Below are 14071 nucleotides of genomic sequence, written 5' to 3'. Positions count from 1 at the left end.
ATGCTGGCTGTCTTCCACAAGCGTGCATAGTCAACAATGCTGGCTGTCTTCCACAAGCGTGCATAGTCAACAATGCTGGCTGTCTTCCACAAGCGTGCATAGTCAACAATGCTGGCTGTCTTCCACAAGCGTGCATAGTCAACAATGCTGGCTGTCTTCCACAAGCGTGCATAGTCAACAATGCAGGCTGTCTTCCAGGGTTCAACCAGTCTTTCCGACCTCGGGTCCTCTGATCACGCCTGCAAGAGCCAGCCTGGCTGATGACTTGACCATAATCGGTGGAAATCAAACGGGGATCTTTGTCAACTACGTTAAAGCTGGTTCAGTAGCAGAACTTTGTGGACTGAAGGAGGGCAGTGAGCTCCTTGAGGTAAGCATCAGTACAGGCATTGTATTAACCTTTGTTGACCTTGGGACCCAACTTTTCCACTCACATCTTAACACTGAATTAGCCGTCTTACTCTTGATTTGAATCATATTCAATAATTATATCTAACCTTTTTTGATCATTTATAAATCTGTAACCTGTTTTGAAAAAGTGTCTTTATAAAGATAATACTAAATATACCATTCTCAGAATCATGTTGAATTGAATATATACTGTTTGTATGTATATATATATATATATATATATACTGTAGATAGATGTATATATATATATATATATATATATATATATATATATATATATATATATTCACAGGTGTCATACTTTTGATGCCTTCAGTGACAATCTACAATGTAAATAGTCAGGAAAATAAAGAAAACAACAAACGTTTGGCCTGTACTGTACATGTGTAGGTGTATTATATGTAGGTATATATATATATATATATATATATATATATATATATATATATATATATATACCTACATATAATACACCTACACATGTACAGTACAGGCTGTAGGTGTATTATATGTAGGTATATATATATATATATATATATATATATATATATATATATATATATACCTACATATAATACACCTACACATGTACAGTACAGGCCAAACGTTTGTTGTTTTCTTTATTTTCCTGACTATTTACATTGTAGATTGTCACTGAAGGCATCAAAAGTATGACACCTGTGAAGTGTAAACCCTTTCAGGTGACTACCTCTTGAAGCTCATGGAGAGAATGCCAAGAGTGTGCAAAGCAGTAATCAGAGCAAAGGGTGGCTATTTTGAAGAAACTAGAATATAAAACATGTTTTCAGTTATTTCACCTTTTTTTGTGAAGTACATAACTCCACATGTGTTCATTCATAGTTTTGATGTGACAATCTACAATGTAAATAAAGAAAAGAAAACAACACACTTTGAATGAGGTGTGTCCAAACTTTTGGCCTGTACTGTATGTATATATATATATATATATATATATATATATATATATATATATATATATATATATATATATATATATATATATATATATATATATATATATATATATATAGCGGAATATACGTTAGGTCAGGAAGACACATAGAGGCTATATCATCCTTACAAGGCTGTTTCACAGGTTTCATTGCTCGTCAGCAGGAAAACCTGCGAAACTGTTCTTTCCTGACCTAATGTGTATATATAAATGCTGTATATACATACATATATATTTATATATATCCCATTTTTCATGAGTTAAACTCAAAGATGTAAAACTTTGACTATATACACAAAAGACATATTCCTCTCAAACATCGTTCACAAATATTATTCACAAATCTGTCTAAAATCTGTGTTAGTGAGCATTTCTTCTTTGCCAAGTTAATCCATCTCACCTCACAGGTGTGGCATATCAAGATGCTGAATAATCTCATTAATTAATTTTGCATTATTGGGAGGTGTGTGGGTGGTTCAGAAAAGCAGTCAGTATCTGCTGTGACCACCATTTGCCCCACGCAGTGCAACACATCATCTTGGCATAGAGTCGATCAGGGTGTTGAATGTTGGCCCACTCCTGAATGTGGAGGTCCTGGGCCGGTGTGGGTAGAAGTGGTCTGCGGTTGTGAGGCCGGTTGGATGTACTGCCAAATTCTCTGAAATGCCTTTGGAGACGACTTATGGTAAAGAAATGAACATCGAATTCACGAGCAACATCTCTGGTGGACATTCCTGCAGTCAGCATGCCAACTACACGCTCCCTCAGAACTTGCGAAATCTGTGGCATTGTACTGTGTGATAAAACTACACATTTCAGAGTGGCCTTTTATTGTGGGAAGCCTAAGGCACACCTGTGCAATAATCCTGCTGTTTAATCAGCATTTTGATATGCCACACCTGTGAGGTGGGATGGATTATCTTGGCTAAGAAGAAATGCTCACTAACACAGATTTAGACAGATTTGTATATGTGTATATATTTTCTTTTGTTTGTTTTTTTAACCGTTGTCAATTGATATGAAATCATGTGTTAATTACTAAGTTTATGATTCATTTAACACATAAACCTTAGGCTTAGGTCAGGCTAATTATAAAGATATACTAATAAATAACTGACAAAAAACATTTCATACTAAACTGAATCCATAATGAATATGTTTTGTCAATAAAAAAGAAAGTGTTAGTGTAAAATACAGCCTCACCACTTTAGGCATCATTTTTGCACTAAAGAAACTTTTGTATGACTTTTGCTCCAGACGTCTTTTGTCTGTTTGATTTTGTCATTACTGCCACAAGTGGTGGAAGACTGAATTACAACTGAGGACTGCTGTTAAGAAAGATATATTTTAGAGGCCCAATAATGATGCTAATTGTGGTGATCTTCTTTGACCGGCACGGTTGCTGACAAGGTGTGGTATGTGTCATGTCCACGGTTGCTGACAATGTGTGGTATGTGTCATGTCCACGGTTGCTGACAATGTGTTGTATGTGTCATGTCCACGGTTGCTGACAATGTGTGGTATGTGTCATGTCCACGGTTGTCATGTCCACGGTTGCTGACAATGTGTGGTATGTGTCATGTCCACGGTTGCTGACAATGTGTGGTATGTGTCATGTCCACGGTTGTCATGTCCACGGTTGCTGACAAGGTGTGGTATGTGTCATGTCCACGGTTGTCATGTCCACGGTTGCTGACAAGGTGTGGTATGTGTCATGTCCACGGTTGTCATGTCCACGGTTGCTGACAAGGTGTGGTATGTGTCATGTCCATGGTTGTCATGTCCACGGTTGCTGACAATGTGTGGTATGTGTCATGTCCACGGTTGCTGACAATGTGTGGTATGTGTCATGTCCACGGTTGCTGACAAGGTGTGGTATGTGTCATGTCCACGGTTGTCATGTCCACGGTTGCTGACAATGTGTGGTATGTGTCATGTCCACGGTTGTCATGTCCACGGTTGCTGACAAGGTGTGGTATGTGTCATGTCCACGGTTGCTGACAAGGTGTGGTATGTGTCATGTCCAGCTGGAGCGAGTTCTTTTGGGCGGTGGCAGCGTGGTGTTCAACCAGTGCACCGCCGAGGTGGCACACCTGAGTCTGCAGTGGTGGACGGAACCTTCAGCGCTCAAACACCAGAGCAACCAGGAGGGTGAGTCTGCACGCACCCACCGGGTCTTGCCCACTTTGCCTGACACCCGGCCACTTCCTGTCCTCAGCCTACGCCAGGCTGTGCGCCCGCATCTCCCTGCCCCTTTTCACTGGCGGCGACTCCTTTTACGTGCGGGTCAATCTCAACATGGAGGCTCTCTGCGACTCGTCATACCTGGGGGTGTCCTGTGATGACATCATCCACGTGACGGACACCAGGCACAATGGCAAGTACAGCTGGCGCTGCTGTCTGGTGGACCCGGACTCTGCCAGCCCCCTGCAGGCCGGGGACATGCCCAACTATGACAGGTGAGTCCTGCATGTCAATGTATTCTTCAAATATGTGTTATGATGCCAAATTGTTGCGTTGACCAGCATTCCTCCAATGGGGAATTCAAATTGCTAGTCTCTCCCAGATTCTTTTTATGGCACATAAGCTGATGTTTATATTCAATCAACAGGCAGTAATTGGTATTTTGTGGTTTATTCTCCAAGCTTAGAGGACAAACCTGAGACCAACCCAGCACCCAAGCGTTCCCTAGCCCGGTCCAGATCGGTCTACAATCCATCATATTGAGAGTAGTATTTGACTCTTGCAGTATTTATGTACACAATATAACAATTCTAGTCTCCTAAGTCAACTGCAATCCATAATATTGAGAGTAGTATTTGTGTGTATGTATAAATATTGGTGTATATTTATATGTAAATGTATGTGTATATATGTATATATATGTGTGTGTACACTACCGTTCAAAAGTTTGGGGTCACCCAAACAATTTAGTGGAATAGCCTTCATTTCTAAGAACAAGAATAGACTGTCGAGTTTCAGATGAAAGTTCTCTTTTTCTGGCCATTTTGAGCGTTTAATTGACCCCACAAATGTGATGCTCCAGAAAGTCAATCTGCTCAAAGGAAGGTCAGTTTTGTAGCTTCTGTAACGAGCTAAAGTGTTTTCAGATGTGTGAACATGATTGCACAAGGGTTTTCTAATCATCAATTAGCCTTCTGAGCCAATGAGCAAACACATTGTACCATTAGAACACTGGAGTGATAGTTGCTGGAAATGGGCCTCTATACACCTATGTAGATATTGCACCAAAAAGCAGACATTTGCAGCTAGAATAGTCATTTACCACATTAGCAATGTATAGAGTGTATTTCTTTCAAGTTAAGACTAGTTTAAAGTTATCTTCATTGAAAAGTACAGTGCTTTTCCTTCAAAAATAAGGACATTTACATGTGACCCCAAACTTTTGAACGGTAGTGTACATATATACATGTAAATATATATATACACACACATATATATATATACCACCTCAAAAAACGTGTCTCTTCAAGTAGCACCATAATGGCCAACATTAAAATACAATAGCGTAGTAGGACTAAATATTCATTATGGAGTGGCGTAACTTGGTTGGGTTCCAGGTTCGATTCCTGCTTCCACCACCCAAGTCTCTGCCGTAGTGTCCTTGGGCAGGACACTTGACCCACCTGCTCTCAGTGCCACCCACACTGCTTTACATGTCACTTAAAGATGTAAAGAGCTTTGATTCTTTCGAGAAAAGCGCTACATAAATATAATTGACATTAAAAACGAGGCAGCGGTCTTATTTAACAAGTATAGTTGATATTTTTGGCATCTGTAACATGACACACAGTTTGAACAGTAACACTGTGGTGGAATATAGGGAAATAAAACATTATTTTAATAAGAGATTCTTTGGCGTACCACTAGATGGCGCTTGTGTATCACTAGTGGCACACATAGTACCACTAGTGGCACACATAGCACCACTAGTGGCACACCTAGCACCACTAGTGGCACACATAGCACCACTAGTGGCACACATACCACCACTAGTGGCACACATAGTACCACTAGTGGCACACATAGCACCACTAATGGCACACATAGTACCACTAGTGGCACACATAGTACCACTAGTGGCACACATAGCACCACTTGTGGCACACATAGTACCACTAGTGGCACACATAGTACCACTAGTGGCACACATAGCACCACTAGTGGCACACATAGCACCACTAGTGGCACACATAGTACCACTAGTGGCACACATAGTACCACTAGTGGCACACATAGCACCACTAGTGGCACACATAGCACCACTAGTGGCACACATAGTACCACTAGTGGCACACATAGTACCACTAGTGGCACACATAGTACCACTAGTGGCACACATAGCACCACTTGTGGCACACATAGTACCACTAGTGGCACACATAGCACCACTAGTGGCACACATAGTACCACTAGTGGCACACATAGCACCACTAGTGGCACACATAGTACCACTAGTGGCACACATAGCACAGTTTGATCACTCTTCTAAAGTCTAGTACTTCAAGTGTACTCACAACACTACACTTTTGTACTCATTTTTATTGTACTTTTATTTATACTTATCTGTTTTATTTTTACTTCATGTTTGTGTATTTGTATCCTATATTTCATCAAATGCTGCACCTTTTTTTAGGTGAAGGAAAATTCCCACTTGTGATTTCACCACCAAAGCATGAAATATGGAGAAAGAAAGACAACAAAAAATACAATCAATATTTCAGAAGTCAGAAAAAAACCTTTTGAAGGACTCTTTGCAAGGATCGACTCCTCAAGATCCAACTCACTTCCAAGAGCCATGAATCCCATCTCTAGCTTGTAGCTCGGGGAATCTCAAACTGTGGCACGGTACGCAGGCTCCACCTAGTGGTGCGCCAAACAATCATACAATTAAAGTCGTGTTTTATTTCCCTACACAGTGTTACTGTTCAAACTGTGTGTAATGTTACAGTGGCCACAAATGTGACATATACCTCTGCCTTGTTTTTGATGAACACTTAGTCCTACTACGCTACTGTATTTCAATGTTGGTCATTATGGTGCTACTTGGAGAACCAGGTGTTATCTGAGGTGCTACTTGGAGAACCAGGTGTTATCTGAGGTGCTACTTGGAGAACCAGGTGTTATCTGAGGTGCTACTTGGAGAACCAGGTGTTATCTGTGGTGCTACTTGGATAACCAGGTGTTATCTTTGGTGCTACTTGGAGAACCAGGTGTTATCTGAGGTGCTACTTGGAGAACCAAGTATTATCTGAGGTGCTACTTGGAGAACCAGGTGTTATCTGTGGTGCTACTTGGATAACCAGGTGTTATCTTTGGTGCTACTTGGAGAACCAGGTGTTATCTGAGGTGCTACTTGGAGAACCAGGTGTTATCTGTGGTGCTACTTGGATAACCAGGTGTTATCTTTGGTGCTACTTGGAGAACCAGGTGTTATCTGAGGTGCTACTTGGAGAACCAGGTGTTATCTTTGGTGCTACTTGGAGAACCAGGTGTTATCTGTGGTGCTACTTGGAGACCAGGTGTTATCTGAGGTGCTACTTGGAGAACCAGGTGTTATCTTTGGTGCTACTTGGAGAACCAGGTGTTATCTGAGGTGCTACTTGCATAACCAGGTGTTATCTGTGGTGCTACTTGGAGAACCAGGTGTTATCTGAGGTGCTACTTAGATAACCAAGTGTTATCTGAGGTGCTACTTGGAGAACCAGATGTTATCTGTGGTGCTACTTGGAGAACCAGGTGTTATCTGAGGTGCTACTTAGATAACCAAGTGATCTGAGGTGCTACTTGGAGAACCAGGTGTTATCTGTGGTGCTACTTGGAGAACCAGGTGTTATCTGAGGTGCTACTTGGAGAACCAAGTGTTATCTGAGGTGCTACTTGGAGAACCAGGTGTTATCTGAGGTGCTACTTGGAGAACCAAGTGTTATCTGAGGTGCTACTTGGAGAACCAGGTATTATCTGAGGTGCTACTTGGAGAACAAAGTGTTATCTGTGGTGCTACTTGGAGAACCAGGTGTTATCTGAGGTGCTACTTGGAGAACCAAGTGTTATCTGAGGTGCTACTTGGAGAACCAAGTGTTATCTGAGGTGCTACTTGGAGAACCAAATGTTATCTGAGGTGCTACTTGGAAAACCAGGTGTTATCTGAGGTGCTACTTGGAGAACCAGGTGTTGTCTGAGGTGCTACTTGGAGAACCAGGTGTTATCTGTGGTGCTACTTGGAGAACCAGGTGTTATCTGAGGTGCTACTTGGAGAACCACGTGTTATCTGAGGTGCTACTTGGAGAACCAGGTGTTATCTGAGGTGCTACTTGGAGAACCAAGTGTTATCTGAGGTGCTACTTGGAGAACCAGGTGTTATCTGAGGTGCTACTTGGAGAACCAAGTGTTATCTGAGGTGCTACTTGGAGAACCAGGTATTATCTGAGGTGCTACTTGGAGAACCAAGTGTTATCTGTGGTGCTACTTGGAGAACCAGGTGTTATCTGAGGTGCTACTTGGAGAACCAAGTGTTATCTGAGGTGCTACTTGGAGAACCAAGTGTTATCTGAGGTGCTACTTGCAGAACCAAGTGTTATCTGAGGTGCTACTTGGAGAACCAGGTGTTATCTGAGGTGCTACTTGGAGAACCAGGTGTTATCTGAGGTGCTACTTGGAGAACCAGGTGTTATCTGTGGTGCTACTTGGAGAACCAGGTGTTATCTGTGGTGCTACTTGGAGAACCAGGTGTTATCTGAGGTGCTACTTGGAGAACCAAGTATTATCTGAGGTGCTACTTGGAGAACCAGGTGTTATCTGAGGTGCTACTTGGAGAACCAGGTGTTATCTGAGGTGCTACTTGGAGAACCAAGTATTATGTGAGGTACTAGTTGGTGGAAAAAAGTTTAAGAACTGAGCTAAATAAGGAATTATTTGTATTTTCTCAGCTCCTATGAACATGAAAATAACTTCTCATGTCATTACTTCATGTAGAGCACAGCAGCTGCTGATGTTCCTGGTGCAGAAAGACTTCAAACAGAAGGTGAACTGTTCATGTTGTCATCATCTCCATGTAGTTATGATATAAACTGTTCATGTTGTCATCGTCTCCATGTAATTATAATATAAACTATTCATGTTGTCATCGTCTCCATGTAGTTATGATATAAACTATTCATGTTGTCATCGTCTCCATGTAGTTATGATATAAACTGTTCATGTTGTCATCGTCTCCATGTAGTTATAATATAAACTGTTCATGTTGTCATCGTCTCCATGTAGTTATGATATAAACTATTCATGTTGTCATTGTCTCCATGTAGTTATGATATAACCTATTCATGTTGTCATCGTCTCCATGTAGTTATGATATAAACTGTTCATGTTGTCATCGTCTCCATGTAATTATGATATAAACTGTTCATGTTGTCATCGTCTCCATGTAGTTATGATATAAACTATTCATGTTGTCATCGTCTCCATGTAGTTATGATATAAACTATTCATGTTGTCATCGTCTCCATGTAGTTATGATATAAACTATTCATGTTGTCATCTTCTCCATGTAGTTATGATATAAACTATTCATGTTGTCATCGTCTCCATGTAGTTATGATATAAACTATTCATGTTGTCATCGTCTCCATGTAGTTATGATATAAACTATTCATGTTGTCATCGTCTCCATGTAGTTATGATATAAACTGTTCATGTTGTCATCGTCTCCATGTAGTTATGATATAAACTATTCATGTTGTCATCGTCTCCATGTAGTTATGATATAAACTATTCATGTTGTCATCGTCTCCATGTAGTTATGATATAAACTATTCATGTTGTCATCGTCTCCATGTAGTTATGATATAAACTGTTCATGTTGTCATGCAGTTCAAGGAGAAGTCGTGTGCTCGTGTCAGACTGGTCCAGGCTGTAGACCCCAGCAGTCGTGGAGTTACCCCAAACAGCAGCAGGTTCTTTACACGCTGAACAAACGTGAGAGCAACACAACACAACACCTTCCTTTTTCATACCTTCTGGCCACATTGTTGTTGTGGTGGTGTCAAGAGTGGAGGTATATGGGTGTGACCAGATGGTTGTTGAGGTGTCAAGAGTGGAGGTATATGGGTGTGACCAGATGGTTGTTGAGGTGTCAAGAGTGGAGGTATATGGGTGTGACCAGATGGTTGTTGAGGTGTCAAGAGTGGAGGTATATGGGTGTGACCAGATGGTTGTTGAGGTGTCAAGAGTGGAGGTATATATATGGGTGTGACCAGATGGTTGTTGAGGTGTCAAGAGTGGAGGTATATGGGTGTGACCAGATGGTTGTTGAGGTGTCAAGAGTGGAGGTATATATATGGGTGTGACCAGATGGTTGTTGAGGTGTCAAGAGTGGAGGTATATGGGTGTGACCAGATGGTTGTTGAGGTGTCAAGAGTGGAGGTATATGGGTGTGACCAGATGGTTGTTGAGGTGTCAAGAGTGGAGGTATATGGGTGTGACCAGATGGTTGTTGAGGTGTCAAGAGTGGAGGTATATGGGTGTGACCAGATGGTTGTTGAGGTGTCAAGAGTGGAGGTATATGGGTGTGACCAGATGGTTGTTGAGGTGTCAAGAGTGGAGGTATATGGGTGTGACCAGATGGTTGTTGAGGTGTCAAGAGTGGAGGTATATGGGTGTGACCAGATGGTTGTTGAGGTGTCAAGAGTGGAGGTATATGGGTGTGACCAGATGGTTGTTGAGGTGTCAAGAGTGGAGGTATATGGGTGTGACCAGATGGTTGTTGAGGTGTCAAGAGTGGAGGTATATGGGTGTGACCAGATGGTTGTTGAGGTGTCAAGAGTGGAGGTATATGGGTGTGACCAGATGGTTGTTGAGGTGTCAAGAGTGGAGGTATATGGGTGTGACCAGATGGTTGTTGAGGTGTCAAGAGTGGAGGTATATGGGTGTGACCAGATGGTTGTTGAGGTGTCAAGAGTGGAGGTATATGGGTGTGACCAGATGGTTGTTGAGGTGTCAAGAGTGGAGGTATATGGGTGTGACCAGATGGTTGTTGAGGTGTCAAGAGTGGAGGTATATGGGTGTGACCAGATGGTTGTTGAGGTGTCAAGAGTGGAGGTATATGGGTGTGACCAGATGGTTGTTGAGGTGTCAAGAGTGGAGGTATATGGGTGTGACCGGATGGTTGTTGAGGTGTCAAGAGTGGAGGTATATGGGTGTGACCAGATGGTTGTTGAGGTGTCAAGAGTGGAGGTATATGGGTGTGACCAGATGGTTGTTGAGGTGTCAAGAGTGGAGGTATATGGGTGTGACCAGATGGTTGTTGAGGTGTCAAGAGTGGAGGTATATGGGTGTGACCAGGTAAAAAGGTGACAAGATGTGTTGTTGAGAGAAAAGTTGTCTCCATGGCAGAACACAAGCCAAAACATGTTGCTATTTCTTGGTTTGTTTTCAAGCATGTCTGTCTGCATGTCAGCCAGGCTGCCAGCCAGTCTGTCTGCATGTCAGCCAGTCTGTCTGCATGTCAGCCAGTCTGTCTGCATGTCAGCCAGTCTGTCTGCATGTCAGCCAGTCTGTCTGCATGTCAGCCAGTCTGTCTGCATGTCAGCCAGTCTGTGCATGTCAGCCAGTCTGTCTGCATGTCAGCCAGTCTGTCTGCATGTCAGCCAGGCTGCCAGCCAGTCTGTCTGCATGTCAGCCAGGGATTAAAGGGGAAGTGCACTCTTTTTAAAATGTTTGCCTATCAATCACAATCATTATGAGAGACAAGAAGAGAAAAGGTTGTTTTTTTGCATTCTAACATATAAAAACCGTCTCGTTCTAGGTAGCTAGCAATGCAGCTAATGAGAACAATCAATTCCACCTCTAAATCACTTTAAAATGCATTCAAAAAGTGTCAACAATACTTCATTTACGTTGTGTAACCTGTATAATAACCAACTGTAGCAACATTATTGTAAGAGAGAACACTGAGGAACTATTTTTCTAGCGTACTAACACATTGGTGTGCTACGGTATTAGCCGTAAAAGCTAACTTTGGAAAGAGATAAGCTAGCTTCTACGTCGGCACGGAACATGTTTGGGTGTATAATACACAACACTGTGATAGCACAGCAATCTGTACTGAGTGAAAAATATGAACAATCATATTACAGTATGTGTAAAGTATTATTTCATGTTTTGTTGGTACACAGCTAGCCAGACAGTGTATGTAGTGTAGTTGTAATAACACACATGACGTGCTGCGTGTATCATGATCAATATAAAGTGTGACTCACTCCATGGACACTTGTCTCTTTGGTCCAGCTGGCCAGGGATGTTTTTACCAGTTTATTTGGGTAAGCACTCCATTTATGTCGAAATAGCATGGCTTCAAATTCCACATTTTGCAGCTTCGAGTCACTTTCACCTCACTCTCTCGCCTTCCGTCTGCTCCAACGTCTCACTCTTCCTTCGTGCTCCATTCTATAAGCAGCAGTTCATCCTCCATTAATTCAGCTTCAAAAAGATAAAGTTGTGATCCTCATTTGTCCAAACATAGTCGTCTTCATTGTCTGTTACCGAGTCTGCCATGATTAGAACACACACTCGCCTTTGTGTCTGGAAGTAGGAACACACATTTGTTGCCAGAAGTCAGAAGTGTGTTGCTATGGAAAAGGAAATCAGTGCACTGAAGAAATCAGTCCTGGCATTGATTAAAATGACCAAAATAGGGTAAATATTGTACATATTACATATTATGAAGGTGTCTGTTACTACATTATATATATACTTGCAGTGTGTATATTGTACATATTACATATTGTTATGAAGGTGTCTGTTACTACATTATATATATGCTTGCAGTGTGTATATTGTACATATTACATATTGTTATGAAGGTGTCTGTTACTACATTATATATATACTTGCAGTGTGTATATTGTACATATTACATATTGTTATGAAGGTGTCTGTTACTACATTATATATATACTTGCAGTGTGTATATTGTACATATTACATATTGTTATGAAGGTGTCTGTTACTACATTATATATATACTTGCAGTGTGTATATTGTACATATTACATATTGTTATGAAGGTGTCTGTTACTACATTATATATATACTTGCAGTGTGTATATTGTACATATTACATATTGTTATGAAGGTGTCTGTTACTACATTATATATATACTTGCAGTGTGTATATAAAATGTTAATGGAGGGTTTTGAAGTTGTTTCAGAGACTTTGAAAGCTACAACGGTGACTACCATTAGTCACATCTTCCAAGTGTTTTTTTACCATCTTTAAAATCCAAAAATAAAAATTAAAAAAAGACTTGTGTTCTTGTCTCTCATAATGATGAGAACGATAGGCAATATTCCAAAAAGAGTGCTAAAGGCGTAGAAACTACTTAAATAACCTGACAAATCTGTAAATAATCACAGCAAAACATGAACAAAACTGAAATATCACCTGAAATGTCCCACTCATGGTGCAAAAAACCTAAGAGAAAAAGTCAACACACATAACACAACCTGCTCACTGAACTTTGTGGATGTGAAACACACGTACGCAGATATGATTACACACACTCGGATTGATATACAAACACACAAATTAGTACACGCACACAAATTGGATTACACGTTTGCAAATAATTTTGCCACAATAATTCTTCCATATACTTCTGATTGATTACAAAACTTTAAGGAGGTCATCACGCAAGTAAACAAGGTAGCAGTCAATACTCTTAACATTCAATTATATGAAATATTGATTATATATCCTACGTATGCGTGCTTGTACACATATGTATGTGTACATGTACATTGTTATTTTATATGCAGTCGGCTTTCGGCCCCTGGCCAAATATTTTTGTCCCAATGGTCCCCCAAGACGTGTGTATGGTCACCCCGTATCAAGTGTTGATGTGTGTGTGTGTGTGTGTGTGTGTGTGTGTGTGTGTGTGTGTGTGTGTGTGTGTGTGTGTGTTACCAGGGCATGAAGATCACTTCATTCCTTACAGCCTGGTGCAGTCGATGAAGGTCCACACCAAGCGGCCCGTCATCTTCTCGCCCTCTCTCCTCTCCCGCGGCCTCATTGAGAGACTCCTGAAGCGTGTGGAGTCGTGTTTGCAGTACAACACCTGTGTACCAGGTCAGTACAACACCTGTGTACCAGGTCAGTACAACACCTGTGTACCAGGTCAGTCAGTACAACACCTGTGTACCAGGTCAGTACAACACCTGTGTACTAGGTCAGTACAACACCTGTGTACCAGGTCAGTACAACACCTGTGTACCAGGTCAGTACAACACCTGTGTACCAGGTCAGTACAACACCTGTGTACCAGGTCAGTATAACACCTGTGTACTAGGTCAGTATAACACCCGTGTACCAGGTTAGTACAACACCCGTGTACCAGGTCAGTACAACACCTGTGTACCAGGTCAGTCAGTACAACACCTGTGTACCAGGTTAGTACAACACCTGTGTACCAGGTCAGTACAACACCTGTGTACCAGGTCAGTACAAGACCTGTGTACCAGGTCAGTACAACACCTGTGTACCAGGTCAGTCAGTACAACACCTGTGTACCAGTACAACACCTGTGTACCAGGTCAGTCAGTACAACACCTGTGTACCAGGTCAGTACAAGACCTGTGTACCAGGTCAGTACAACACCTGAGTACCAGGTC

At 41.5% G+C, this 14071-nt stretch overlaps 1 pseudogene; it reads left to right on the top strand.

The window, feature by feature from the left end:
- The window catches only part of LOC133642322 (caspase recruitment domain-containing protein 11-like), a 78097-nt pseudogene that overhangs the window by 49777 nt on the left and 14249 nt on the right, over positions 1–14071 (top strand).

Source organism: Entelurus aequoreus, linkage group LG25 (assembly GCF_033978785.1).
Source record: "Entelurus aequoreus isolate RoL-2023_Sb linkage group LG25, RoL_Eaeq_v1.1, whole genome shotgun sequence".
In the NCBI taxonomy this organism is placed as follows: Eukaryota; Metazoa; Chordata; class Actinopteri; order Syngnathiformes; family Syngnathidae; genus Entelurus; species Entelurus aequoreus.
The sequence above is the reverse complement of the archived record's forward strand: the minus strand, read 5'-3'. Positions and strand labels throughout refer to the sequence as shown.